Raw genomic sequence first — 13,097 nt, forward strand, 5'->3', positions numbered from 1 at the left:
GGGCTGGGTGTCTAGCTCAGAAGTAAAACACTTCTGGGTTCAATCCCCATTATCACAATAAAATTAAAATGAAGAAAACATTTATCAGAAACTATCCTATCACTATTAGCTTAGCAGCAGATTTACTTTTTGTGGTTCTGTAAGTCCTGATGTATCTTGCATATAGACTTTTTGGTTTTTTTTATGCAACTGAATTTTTTTAGTGGACACATAATGACTATACATATTTATGAGTGAAGTGAGATGCCTTCAATACCATGGGTTTAATGTGCAATGATCAGATCAGGGTGACTGGCGTAGCCACTTGACTGCAGCCAGCAGGCTCCGAGTTCTGTGCTCTCATCCTGCTGAGCAGGACAACCCTCCATGTAGGACATAGTAGTTAGTTGTGTTTTCTTCTAAGCTGTAGCTCAGCTTAAAATCTGCTGAGTATCGCAGAAATTTTCTTGCTGATACAACTGAGAGAAGATCAATTATTTCAACAAGGAAGCTCATTCATTGAGCAGGTGTAAGAGCCATTGAAAGCAATTTCAGACAATGAGTTATTAAAACCTGAAGTAACAAGTTTCAGGACAAGCTCTGATATCCACAACCTCAGCTAGGCAGGGCCAAGGAGGATCTGGCAAGCTGTCCTCCATGGGTGCACAGAGACAGAAGCATGATGGAGGCTTGTTTTTAAATGCCAGTTAGGCTGAAAGGGCATCCTAAGACAGCTAAATTAAATATTAAATATTCACTTAAAAACTTTACATAACACTTATCTTCCAAGTTGTGATGGTTATTTTAAAAACTGGCTATAAATTGATCTTAATGTTTTATATAATCATAGGTGATGTTCCTTTTTACATATTTTATTATTTTTATAGTTAATGATTTAAATATAATTTTAGAATATGTGAAATGTATTCTAGATCCCATTGAAACATATGCCTGAGAGACAAAAGTACCTCAGAGTGAATATGAAAATAAAAAGTAAAAGAATTATAACCTAAATCAATCATCAGGAAGAAGGTATACTCCATATATTGCCCCTACTCTAACTATGGAAAATACTATATGGAATGATAGCAATGAAAGAAAGTTCCAAGACAATTATTATCAATTACTCAAAAATTAAAAATATCATTTCATCAGGAAATGAAAATGTAAAACTTAAATGATTTTTGAAGTTTAGAATAAGAAAAATATATCATTTCAACAATGATATCATTAAGCAACAAATTTAGGTTCGATGATGTTTTCTTATTGGTTTATCTCTGTTTGATTTTAGCAACAATGAGAACAGTGAAGAAACTGGAGTAAATTTGAGAATATTATTTTGCTGCCCATTGATCACTGTTCATTGGTACCTACAGCAGCTGTCAGAGAGGCATCTGGACACATTCTAAGAGAACCAAGAGGGACATTAACAGTCTGAATCCTCAGCATCCTTCAGCTCTTCTTTCTAATGTTCCTATTTGGAGATTTTTCTGCCTCCCCCTCCACTGTTCTTTCTCTCACAGCTTTTCTGCACTCTCAGAATCTCTATTTTTCCACAGGAATGAATGCAATCCCCTTTCCTGGGACATTTACAAGAGAGCAAAGGAAAGATATATTAGAAATATCCACCCACTGTCACATCTTTCTTTGCCTTCTCACCTAATTCAAAAAATTGAAACAGCTACTAAGACTGCCCTCTGTTACCACCATCTTTAAAAATGGGACTTTTGAAAACAAGGAACAATTACTAATGAGTATTACAGATTAAAATAGCCTTGAAAATTGACTCGTGTTTTTATAACCACCTATGTCCACTATGCTTTAAGTACATTTTCAGAGATATATTCCACTTAGCATTACTAATTAAAATAAGTAGATAGATCTTTAGGGCAATGAATAAATATAAGAAAAGGAGAAAAAGATAAAACTGGACTAAGTTCACACATAAACACATCCCATGAAATTCCATCTTTTTTATAGATGAACCAAAAATTTAGCTTTATAGGGGTCAACTAGAAGAGGAGAGCACATTTGTTGCAATTATTAATGATAGTCATAAGAAGAAATTATAGCAACTTCTGAGAAGATGCTCAAGTATTTCTGGAAGCATGAATAAAATTTCCTCAGCAACACTGTTGCAGAAAACACAGTAAGAAATTTCACAATACAAATTTTATATTATTCTCAAAATTAAAATTCATAACAAGCTATTCTGCAAAGAAGTTCATAAGTAGACACTGATCAAGATGCAGAGAACCATGCCCCCAAAATGTAAAAAGTATATGGCATTTCTGATTAGGAATTTTCCAATTATCTTCAAAAACCTTTCTTACAGCATCAGAAATTATTTATAGATAGACTGATAGGACTTATGTGTTAGCCACATCTCTAGTACAAAATATGATCACATTCCATAACCCTTGACCAATCCCCCATTGTCCCTGCATGTCTCGATGCTTATCTTCTTCACATAGAACATTTTTGAGAAAAGAATCCTTCCATTTTCCACTGAGACCAAGATCTGACATTCCTAATCCCAATATGCTCCTCTATCCAGTTAGGATGCCCATCCACAAGCAACACATAAAAAAGGTGAGTCCCAAAAGAACGCTTGCTTTCTATATTGATTTTCTCTAAAAAGCAATAGTTTATCTCTTAACAGAGGCTAAAGGAGAGTGCTATTAAGACCTACCTGTATCATTCACTACACCTTTAGTCTTTTTGAATATTAGACATTATACCATATTACTCAAAATGAACAAGAATGGAGCCAATTAAACACAGCATCACAGTTTTCTCTGATAAAGAACAAATCTCAAGAAAGAAGAGAATTCTGACATTGGAGACATAATGAGATAACAGGCTGAGGAACCAACCTCATTACACTCTCCTAGAATTCTGCTATTTAAAAAAAATCCTTTTCAATACACTACATCTTAACTAAGGGTTTAAGTTAAAAATATGAACATTGGTAAACTTTGATGTGTATATTTATATACTACTGGAAGATATTGTCTCTCATTGACACACAAAAAGGTAAACAGGCACACACGTGCACACACACACACACACACACACACACACACACACACCATCGGGTCTTTATGTCTTTTAAGAAAGGTACTGAGAGTGAGTATTCTCCATGTCAATATTGCTTTATCAAAACTTACAACAAAGCTAGTTCTCAGATAAGTGATTTTGGCAGGCTCTATAGAAGTGGATAAAAATCAGTGGAAGAAAAAAATATGAGATGGCAGGCAAAAAGTCAATACACATGACATGGTAAGAGATCGAATGTGTGGAGTACCATGGCACTAAGCTAGAGACGTTAAATGCATGTCATACCTCTATCTGTGATCAAATCTACCATTCAATCTATAGCACCTTTCGATAGGCCAGAGCACATGAGGATTAGGTGAGAGAACCTAAATCCATCTATTACTGCAACAACACTCTAGTCTCCTGGACTTTCTTTCAGAAGTCTGTCATCTAGGAAAGCACAGCTTTTCTTAGCTGCTTTCAGTGTCATGTCGGTTTCATTGAACTTAGGTGATTCCTTCTTCCACTTTCTTCAGAGTTTTGCTAATTAGTACTGACTGTTAGTAGACTGTACCGATAAACTGACAAATGACCAAAAACATGTTAATAGAGAGCTGCTCAAAATCCCCCTGCCACTAGTCAAAAATAATTGGTACCTTTCTTCAAGCTTTCCTGGGAGAATGACAAATCAGGAGGCAATGTCTCTTATTTCAAAGGATTTTTATCAGCGCTCGGTCATAAAATGTGGCAATTTACTTCTCATTCTTTATTATAAAGAAAATAGAGCAACAATATCTCTGAAGGAACACTTATCAAAGTTAAAGCATTTAATACCTGTCAAAGTACAAATCCCAAGGCATTCAGAGAACCAGAAGATGCAAAACTGATTAGCATCTGGGGCTGGTTCCTTTACAGAGCCACGCTACCTAAGCAGACCAACATTTTTTGGTATGAAGAATGAAGATGCAAACTATGTTCTCTACCACTGAGCTACCCTCTCCCCACCTCTTTATTTTTTTAATTTGAGGGTACTGAAGATTGAACCCACCCACATTAGAAAGATAGCACTAAGTTGTTGCAGGTCTCCTGTCACAGCCCCCCCAAGTGCTAGGATTACAAGCATGTGCCACAGCATGTGGCCAAATAGATATTATGCTAGGTGAAATTAGCCAGGCCCAGAAAGTGAAGGGTCATATGTTTTCTCTCATGTGTGAAAGGTAGAAAGAAACTGGGAAAGAGGGTTTCCAGATAAAAGAGAAACCCCAATGGAATGATGGAGGAAGTTCAGGGCAGGGAGGGGGGAGACCTGATGAGGGCATCTCTTCAAATGATGTTCTGTACATATAAGAGGCTATCAATGCCAATCTAATTTCATGCATAAGAAGGGGTTGGATGCATGGTGGGACTGGTGGTGGGAGGAGCTCACCAAGCACTGTGTGCATGTATTTCCTCACCATTCTAAACTTCACTAGGTGTGATTATGATCCACCAATATAAGTATATTTTTTAAAAAAGGATTCAGATGCTCCTCACACTGGTAAGTAAAATGAAAACAGAAAAATCTACCATGTAGACATAAAGGGATAGGCTACTCCCCTTTGAATTGACATAAACAAAAGGAAAAAAAATTAAAAAATTAAAAATCTGTAAGCCGGGCGTGGTGGCGCACGCTTGTAATCCCAGCATTCGGGAGGCTGAAACCAGAGGATCGCGGTTCGCGGACAGCCTCAGCTACTTAGTGAGGCCATCTGCAACTCAGTGAGACCCGGTTTCAAAATAAAGAATAAAAAATAGGGCAGGGGGTGTAGCTCGGAGGTCGAATGCTCCTGGGTTCCATCCCCAGACCCACAAAAAAAAAAAATTAAAAAAAATAAAAAAATAAAAAAAAAATCTGTAACATGAAGACATAACTGTTTGTTAACATAAAGATAAAAGCAGTTTTTATAAGGTTTGGATGTTTCTAAACAAAACACAGCATTGGGCTGACAAAATGTGGGGATCCTGTACATTGATAACAATTAAAACATAACTTTAGACTTGGTGTCATATAAAAAGAAAGTAATATTAACTTTTGGTTGTTCCTCCACCCTAAACTTAATATTACCTAATAAAATTGTCATTTTCTAATGATATAGAATACAGAGTAGCATTTTTTCTACATTTTGTGCTGCCCAGTCCCTTGTGAGGTGTTGGTCTGAGAAAGCTGTGACCCAAACTTAACTAAGAGTCTCCACACACTTTATTAGAGCACAAACGCTGCTCAAAGGCCACAAGAACCATTTAACCATTTTAGCATTTCAACTACCAATAAGCACATAAATACAGGAAGATCTAATTTTAAAAATTATAGAATTAGTAAGAAATTTTAAGTGTGTACAAGATCAGACACTAATAAAAAACAAACAAAAAAAAAAAAACAGATGGCAACCAAAGGAAACAGCACATACCAGTCCTACTGACACCCAGTCTCCATTGCCTCAAAAACAGCTTTCTACAAAGCCAGAAAATACTATCAGTAGAGGAACAAAAACAATAGATACAAGGGACAGGTTAAAAGACGTTTAGAAGACCGAATAGAAAGCAGAAAAGAAACCTGCCCGCCTTGCACTGGCAGTCACCACAGTGGCACCATCTTGCCTCACAGCACCTGACTCCAGAAACGAAAATGAAAACAAACAAGGACCTGAAGTAAGCAGTTGCAGACCATCGGGGTTGGAAGCCATCGGTTCTTCCTGCGCAACCACCAGCTACAACTTTGAGCAGTGGCAGCCAAACTCACCACGCCTTCCAGGGATCCAGAGTGGAGCTCAACACCAGAAAAGAAACCCGCTCACGTCACGGCCGAGAGCGCTGCGGCAGCACCATTTGCCTCACTGCACCTGACTCCAAGGGGTCAGGAAAATATCCTAGGCCCTGAAGTAAGCAGCTGAGATCATCAAAATTGTAAGTCATCAGTTCCTCCTGAGCAAACACCAGCTACAATTTGCAGCAATTGTAGCCAGCCCACCACACCCTCCAGAGATCCAAACCAATGCACACCAAAACCATAAGTGAAGCTGTGGCTCCTGCAGGAGAATGCCTAGCATGGTGCCCCCAGAGCCGGGCACAGCCACAAAAAATGCCCTGAGTCTGAGACATTGCAGTACAACCCAGTAAAGAAGAGGTCAAAGTCTACAACTTACAGCAGTGATGGCTGAGCTTAACACACCTGCTATTGATTTAGAGCTGTGCTCAATAACACCATAAGTGAAGTTGCAGTTCCCGCTGGAGAACGCTCAGCACAGCGCCCCCAGGGACTTGTGCAGCCATGATAAACTCCCTTGGTCTGATACTTTGAGGTTCAACCCAGAGAAGGCTGGGATAGGGTCTGCTGCTGGACATAGCAGAGGCTCAGACAGGCTCAGGCTCTGATCAGTGAAAAGTGTGGGGAGAGGCCTATGCTTAACATTAGACCCAACTAGTAGGATCTCTGGAATCACCATACCCCCCAATTGTGGTAAACAGGGAGAATTCAGACCATACCAGCCCTAGTTGTGGAGAACAGAGACAATTATGTTGAATTTGGACTTAGAGGCATACGCCACCTATGGAGGCAGGGAGAGACCAAGACTCCAAATCTATGGAAAACATAGATGGATGGAACTGAAGGACATTATGCTAAGTGAGGTTAGTCAGTCAAAAAAAAACTAAGAAATCAGATGCTCTCCCTAATATGTGGAAGCTAGGGAGAAAATGGGTCATTGGAGGAACTAGACAAATAAGAAGATACTAGAGATGAGCAAATAAGGTAACCTGAGGGCATGGGAGGGGGAAAGAGGGAAATTCTCTAATGCACATGATGTACTTTAACAAACATATCAATATCAATCACTAAGCCAAAAATGAGAAGGAGGAAAAGCAAGGATATGGAGTGGGAATTGGGTAAGGGCTAATTAGGTGATGTGTGCATGTATGTCTCTACCATCTTATACCACATTAAGATGTATGACATAATGCACAAACAAAAAATTAAAAAAAACATGAGCCTATTAGTCAAACTATATGTAAGACTGAAAAAAATTAAAGACATGTTTTGTGTTCTATCTAGAGTTTATAGAAAGTAGTAAGAGACTAGTGTAAAGGCAGGGTAGATAATAGAAAGTTGCAGTTGGCATGTCCTTTTTTATTTGTTTATTTTTACTTAATATTTTTCTATTTCATTTTTAAATTATTTAATTAGTGCATTACAATTATACATCATAATTTAAAAATACCTGTGCACAGCTCTTTATTTCCCTCCACATCTCACCCCGCTCTCCCCCCTCCCTCTCCACATGAGTTAGTAAGTTTGGGAGTGATACATTCACATATTGCCATAGTATTGTTCTGTTTCCTTACCCAACTCTCCCACTTTCTCACCCTAACTCCTTCCCCTAACCCCTTTCAATTACTCTACAGGTCACTCTCTGCATTAAAGTTCCTTATGTTTCAAATTTTCTCTCGAGCATCCACATATCAGAAAAGACAAACCACCTTGACTCTCTAAGACTGACTGATCTCCTTTAGCATAATATTCTTTACTCCCATCCATTTTCCTCCAAAAGACATAATTTTGTTCTTTTTTTAATAGCTGAGTAGAATTTCATTGTGTGTACATACCACTTTATTTTTATTCATCCATCTGTTGACAGACATTTGGGGTGGTTCCATAATTTGACTATTTTTATTTAATATTTTTTAATTTTTTAAAAATATTTTTAATTTAAAAATTTTTAACAACATAAAACATTAAAATGGCACATTTGTAGAGTATTAGATGAGGTTTTGATACATGTTTACATTGTGCAATGTTTAAATCAGTTTAAACAGCTCTCTTTAAAACAGTTATCTTTTATCTTTTTTGTAGTGAAAACATTCAAAATTCTTCTAGGTTTTAGAATATACATCATAATATAATCAATATTCTTCCTACTGTGCAACAGTACACTGGAACTTCTTAACTTTTATCTAACTCTAACGAGTACTCATTGATCAGCCTCTTTTTTTACCTTCCCCAATCTCCAGTAGTCACCATTCTACTACTGGATATTTGTCTTAAGAAATACAGCCAGTATGTCAAAGACATACTGTACTCTCATGCTCATTCTAGCACTATTAGCAACAACCAAGAAAAGGAAACATCCCAACTGTACATCAGCTGAAGAACAGATAAAATACGGTACATATACATGTACACAATGGAATACTATTTAGCCATTTTTAAAAGTCTTGTCATTTGTGACAATAGGAATTGTAGCTCATTATGTTAAGTGAAATAATTCAGGCACAGAAAGAAAAATACTAAATGATCTCACTCATATGGGGATATTAAAAATAAGTTGATCTCATAGTAATTGAAGTCAATACATTTATTTTTTAACTTATTTGTACACATATATACTTTGTTCTGAAGCATGTGTGTGTAGTGCATGTGTGTATGTAGCTGAGGTATGATGGCTGCAATCCAAAAAGTCCTGATAAATGCAGGCTTCAACAAATGTGGGCTCCCCCCACCCTTTTTTTACCCTTACTGTTCTCACAATGTTCTCCTTGGAACAGAAATTGAATGCTTTCCCAAGAACATGAAACATATATTTGTAACTAATCATGTCATTTCTCTTCATCTGATTTTATATCTCCTCTAGGTACAGTCAACATTTCTTGTACACCTGCCCACAGTGAAGGAAGAATGCTTTTTTAGCCTAGGATTTGGCATAGACAATCTAAGTTTCAAATAACATCACCAATAAAAAGCAAGATCTGATTCCAAACACCGTCAAAGAAATAAAAAGATATATAAGCAACACTATCTCCTTTCTCAGATAATTCTTGAGCTCTTTTCAAGACACTTAATACATTTTCTTTGTCTTCTTTTTAATTGTGACATTAACCACCAGGATCAGAAAAGACTATGTGCAGCAATCTACTGCTTGAAAAAAGACTCTGTTCAATATTTCAGTGTTTCAAAAAAATGATGTGCTGCGTGTTTGGCTCTGCCTATAATCTTGTTTTCAATTTCTCTCTGCTGTGGGCATCTTTCTCATGCCACATATCCATATGAACCTAAGTGCACCACACGCAGCGCCAGATGCTAGAAATGCCATGATACCAAAGCATGTGACACAGGAATGCTCTACTCTTTCCCTTATAATTAAATGAGAAAACTGTGGGTATGTTGTCTCCCACATGGCACCGTCACAAATGCAGCCAGCAGATGCCACTGCACAAGGCTCACATTAAGTACAAAGGAAAGATGTAAATACGCCCCCTTCAAAAAAAAAAAAAAAAATCAAGGGCTGCAGCCCCATGAGATTGGTTACACTGTAAAGAAAAGCAGATGTATGGTAAAAGAAAGAAGGACAAAGCAATATCCAAGTAACCAGCACTCAGTGGCTGCTCTCCAATGCCAAGTCCCACACCTGCCTCCTGCGGTAACACACCTGTCATTTCCCATTACGAGCTGCCATGGCACAAGGTGGCAACATGCCAGCATTGAACCCACTGGTGATTATTCATCCCGTGACCCTCAGCCTGTGCCCTGAAAAGGCCATGGCCCCTCAGACTCTCCAGCAGCAGCCAGGGCGTCCTTTAGATAACTCCCAACTCCCAGCAAACAGAACTCAGAACGGACCGCAAGAGAACAAGCACTTTTATCTCTGCGTTCCCTTCCTGCTAACAAGCTTCCCTCCAATAACCATGTAAAACCCGACTATGGTGCACTGAAAGAAGGCTTTTTGAAAAACAAAGCCAAGTAGTGCAAACAAGGTTTGCAGCATAAATTACAGCCACGAGGACACTGTGGATAAATTACTGGCAGTGCTGGGTACACAGCGTAACAGCCTGGCTTAAGAAGATTAAGCACAACAAGAAATCTTGAATTTTACAACTTCCGTTTTTTAATTTTACAACTCTCCCCTAAATTCAGTCTGTGGTTACCTTTGGCCTTGATTCCAATAATTTATTTTTACTATTATCATCTAACCTCTCCAAGATCATCTTTTATCCTGAAGTTGATGCTAACACCAAACAAGCATTTAATACTACATCGTTCTTAAAATATTTAGTGATAATAGTTCAGCATTAGATGATAAAAAGTGATCAGAAGCTGGGCATTGTGGTGCACACTTGTGATCCTAGCATTCAAGAGGCTGAGACCAGAGGATCGCACTTCATGAACAACCTCAGCTATTTAGTGAGGCCCTCGCAACTCAGTGAGACCCTGTTTCAAAATAAATAATAAAAACTAGGGCAGGGGGTGTATCTCGGAGGTCAAATGCCCCCAGGTTCCATCCACAGACCCCCACAAAAAAAGTGATCAGAAGATGCCAGACATGGTGACACAAGCCTATAATCCTAGTAGTTGGGAGATTGAGGCAGGAAGATTGCAGGTTCAAGGGAAACTTCAGAAATAGAGCAAAACTCACAACAACCTAGTGAGATCCAGTTTTAAAATAAATAATAAAGAGTAGTGGGAATGTATCTTGGAAGTCAATTCCTGGTACCACCAAAGAGAAAGTGCCGAGGAGGAATTTTTCAACTACTAAATTTTTTCAGGTACATACATTTCCTCTATAGGAAAAGGTGTGAATGCAAATATCCAAGCTATGTATATGGCTTTAAAATCCTTAAATAATAATGTAATTTATCATAATTAGCCAGACCCACCCCATAATAAAGGTATACCCAATGTCTATGAAAATTTTATGTCATCTGTTGTGAATTCCCAGAGGGTTCTCACCTTCCTTTTTCCTGCTAAATAAATCCAAAAGAAGGAAAAAGAATCTGTGATAACTATCCTGTGCATATTAATGATGTATTACATGTTCATTCCTCTCCAGTTTCCATTCCTTGCCATTCCCTCAGGCTTTACTGTATGATGGTGGTGTATGACGGGCATCGGTTCACAGATATCATGGTCCCTAATTCTCCCTGGATTTTATAACCTCTTTTCCAAACCAGCCACAGAAATTTCTGAACAATCTTATCATAAACCTCTAGGTCCCACTGGACTGTAAGTTTCACAAGAGCAGAAACTACCTCTTGCTCATTTCTTTGCACTTTCCACAGCATCCAGCAAAATGATTATCACACAATACATCATCGAAGATAAAAAAAAAATGTCCAACTTGAGCACATCTGAGATCCTCACCTGAGCATCTTCTCCCTGATCCTAATCCTGTTTTTCTCCTCACCTGCATTCATACCTGCATTTCATCTTATACAGAGCACTACTCACTAAATAGTTTACATTTTCATGTTCATCATGATCCCACCTACACTGGCAATATAATCCCACTGAATCCTGGACTGCTACTGAGTCACATCCCTGCCAGCCCCTTCACACCGTCAAAAGCCTTGTCCTTGCCCTGTGACCTACTGGGAAGCTCATCTCCACATTAACTTCCCCATATGCACAACCTTCCAAACTATGCTCCATTTCTAGGCTGATTGGGATGTCTACAGAAAGACAGAAAATGTCCCAGTGCAAGCTCACATGAGAGAATTTCAAATAGACCTAGATGCTATCCAAAGCCCATCTCTCATTTACTCTCCACTCACTCCTAGGGATTTCTCTGGAACTTCTTCCCCTAAAGCTCCCAGCTCCTCACACTTGAAGCATGTCAGATTTACTAATGTTCTATTCAAGAGCTTGGAGTCATATTCTATACATGAATAAAATGAATCCCAGACTGCCAAAATGTGGAAGAAACTTAGAATTTCTCCATGCTTATTAGTGGGATAACTCAGAGACATTTATTTTTGATGGGGAGAATTCAGTCATGCAGCTGACTTACACTTTGGTATGTGACTTTATTCCCAATAAATAATTCATTTGAAAAGTTGAACAAATGTATTTCCTTCACTGGAAAAAATAATAAAAATACTAACATATGCTGACATCAGCCAAAGGATGAGGCCACCATTCAAACTTAGAAGAAAAATAACTCACAAAGCACAATTTATTGTTCACCTAGGTAATGAAGAACAATACTGTTTAAGTTCAGTCTTGCTAAATTGAGCAAACTACTCATTATTGAGTTTATAAAGATGGGTTGAGAAGCATGTACATTGTGTTAAAGAAGCTATTTTTAATTATGTCTCAGAAGGTAACTCCTACTGGATAAACAAGCATTCTTTGGGGGAAGTAGTTGGTTGCTATCAACCCTAGATAAAATTAGGAGTAAGCCCACTACTAACTGGCTAACTTTCAAAGCAAAAGGCCATTATTGATCGGTAGACTTTCAAAGAAATTTACAGAGGCAAATTCTCATTGATCAATTAGACAGGTTTAAAAGCCATGAACCTCACCAAGTACTGCAGGCATATATGTCCCTATCACTCTAAACTACATAATGATGTGAGAATATCACACACCATTAAAATCATTAAATTTTTTTAAAGCAGTGAGCTGGAGCTTAGCTCTTGATAATATTTCTAGCACAATTATAATTCTTTATATTTTATAAAATTCTTATACTTAAGAAGTGTATTAACAGCTGGAGATTATGAGTAAATTTAGATAGAACAGTAAATTTAGCACTTCTCTGGAACTGGTCTATTCTTATCTAAGGGGCTTAGAACTCAGGTCAGGAGTAGGATGAAAATGGGGACATGAGACACAGAGGAAAATCAGCAGGTGAATGGATGGAGCAGGACAGAGGCAGCTTCCCAGCTACTCCACACTGAGGAATTCACTACCCCTGGTAAGGGGAGGGTTTCGCTTCAAACACACTGGAATGCTGCTAGCTTATTGCACACATTTGTGATTAGTGAACTCTGTATCCATCATTCCACATTGTGGGATTAATTATTCTCACCAGTTCAGATATCTTCCAACAGTTGAAAATCTGTTTATAGCATCATCAAGGACCTATTAAGCCATTATAGTGGTACATGCCTGTAATCCCAGTACTTAAGAGGCTAAAAAAGGAGGATTGAAATAGGGTCTTGCTCAGCAACTTAAATTAGGCCCCCACCTGCTTAGCAAGAACCTATTTCAAAAAATAAAATAGGGCTGGGGGTGTAGCTCGGAGTAGAATGTTCCTGGGTAAAATCCCCAG

Source organism: Muscardinus avellanarius, assembly GCF_963383645.1.
Source record: "Muscardinus avellanarius genome assembly, chromosome: 2".
Lineage (NCBI taxonomy): Eukaryota > Metazoa > Chordata > Mammalia > Rodentia > Gliridae > Muscardinus > Muscardinus avellanarius.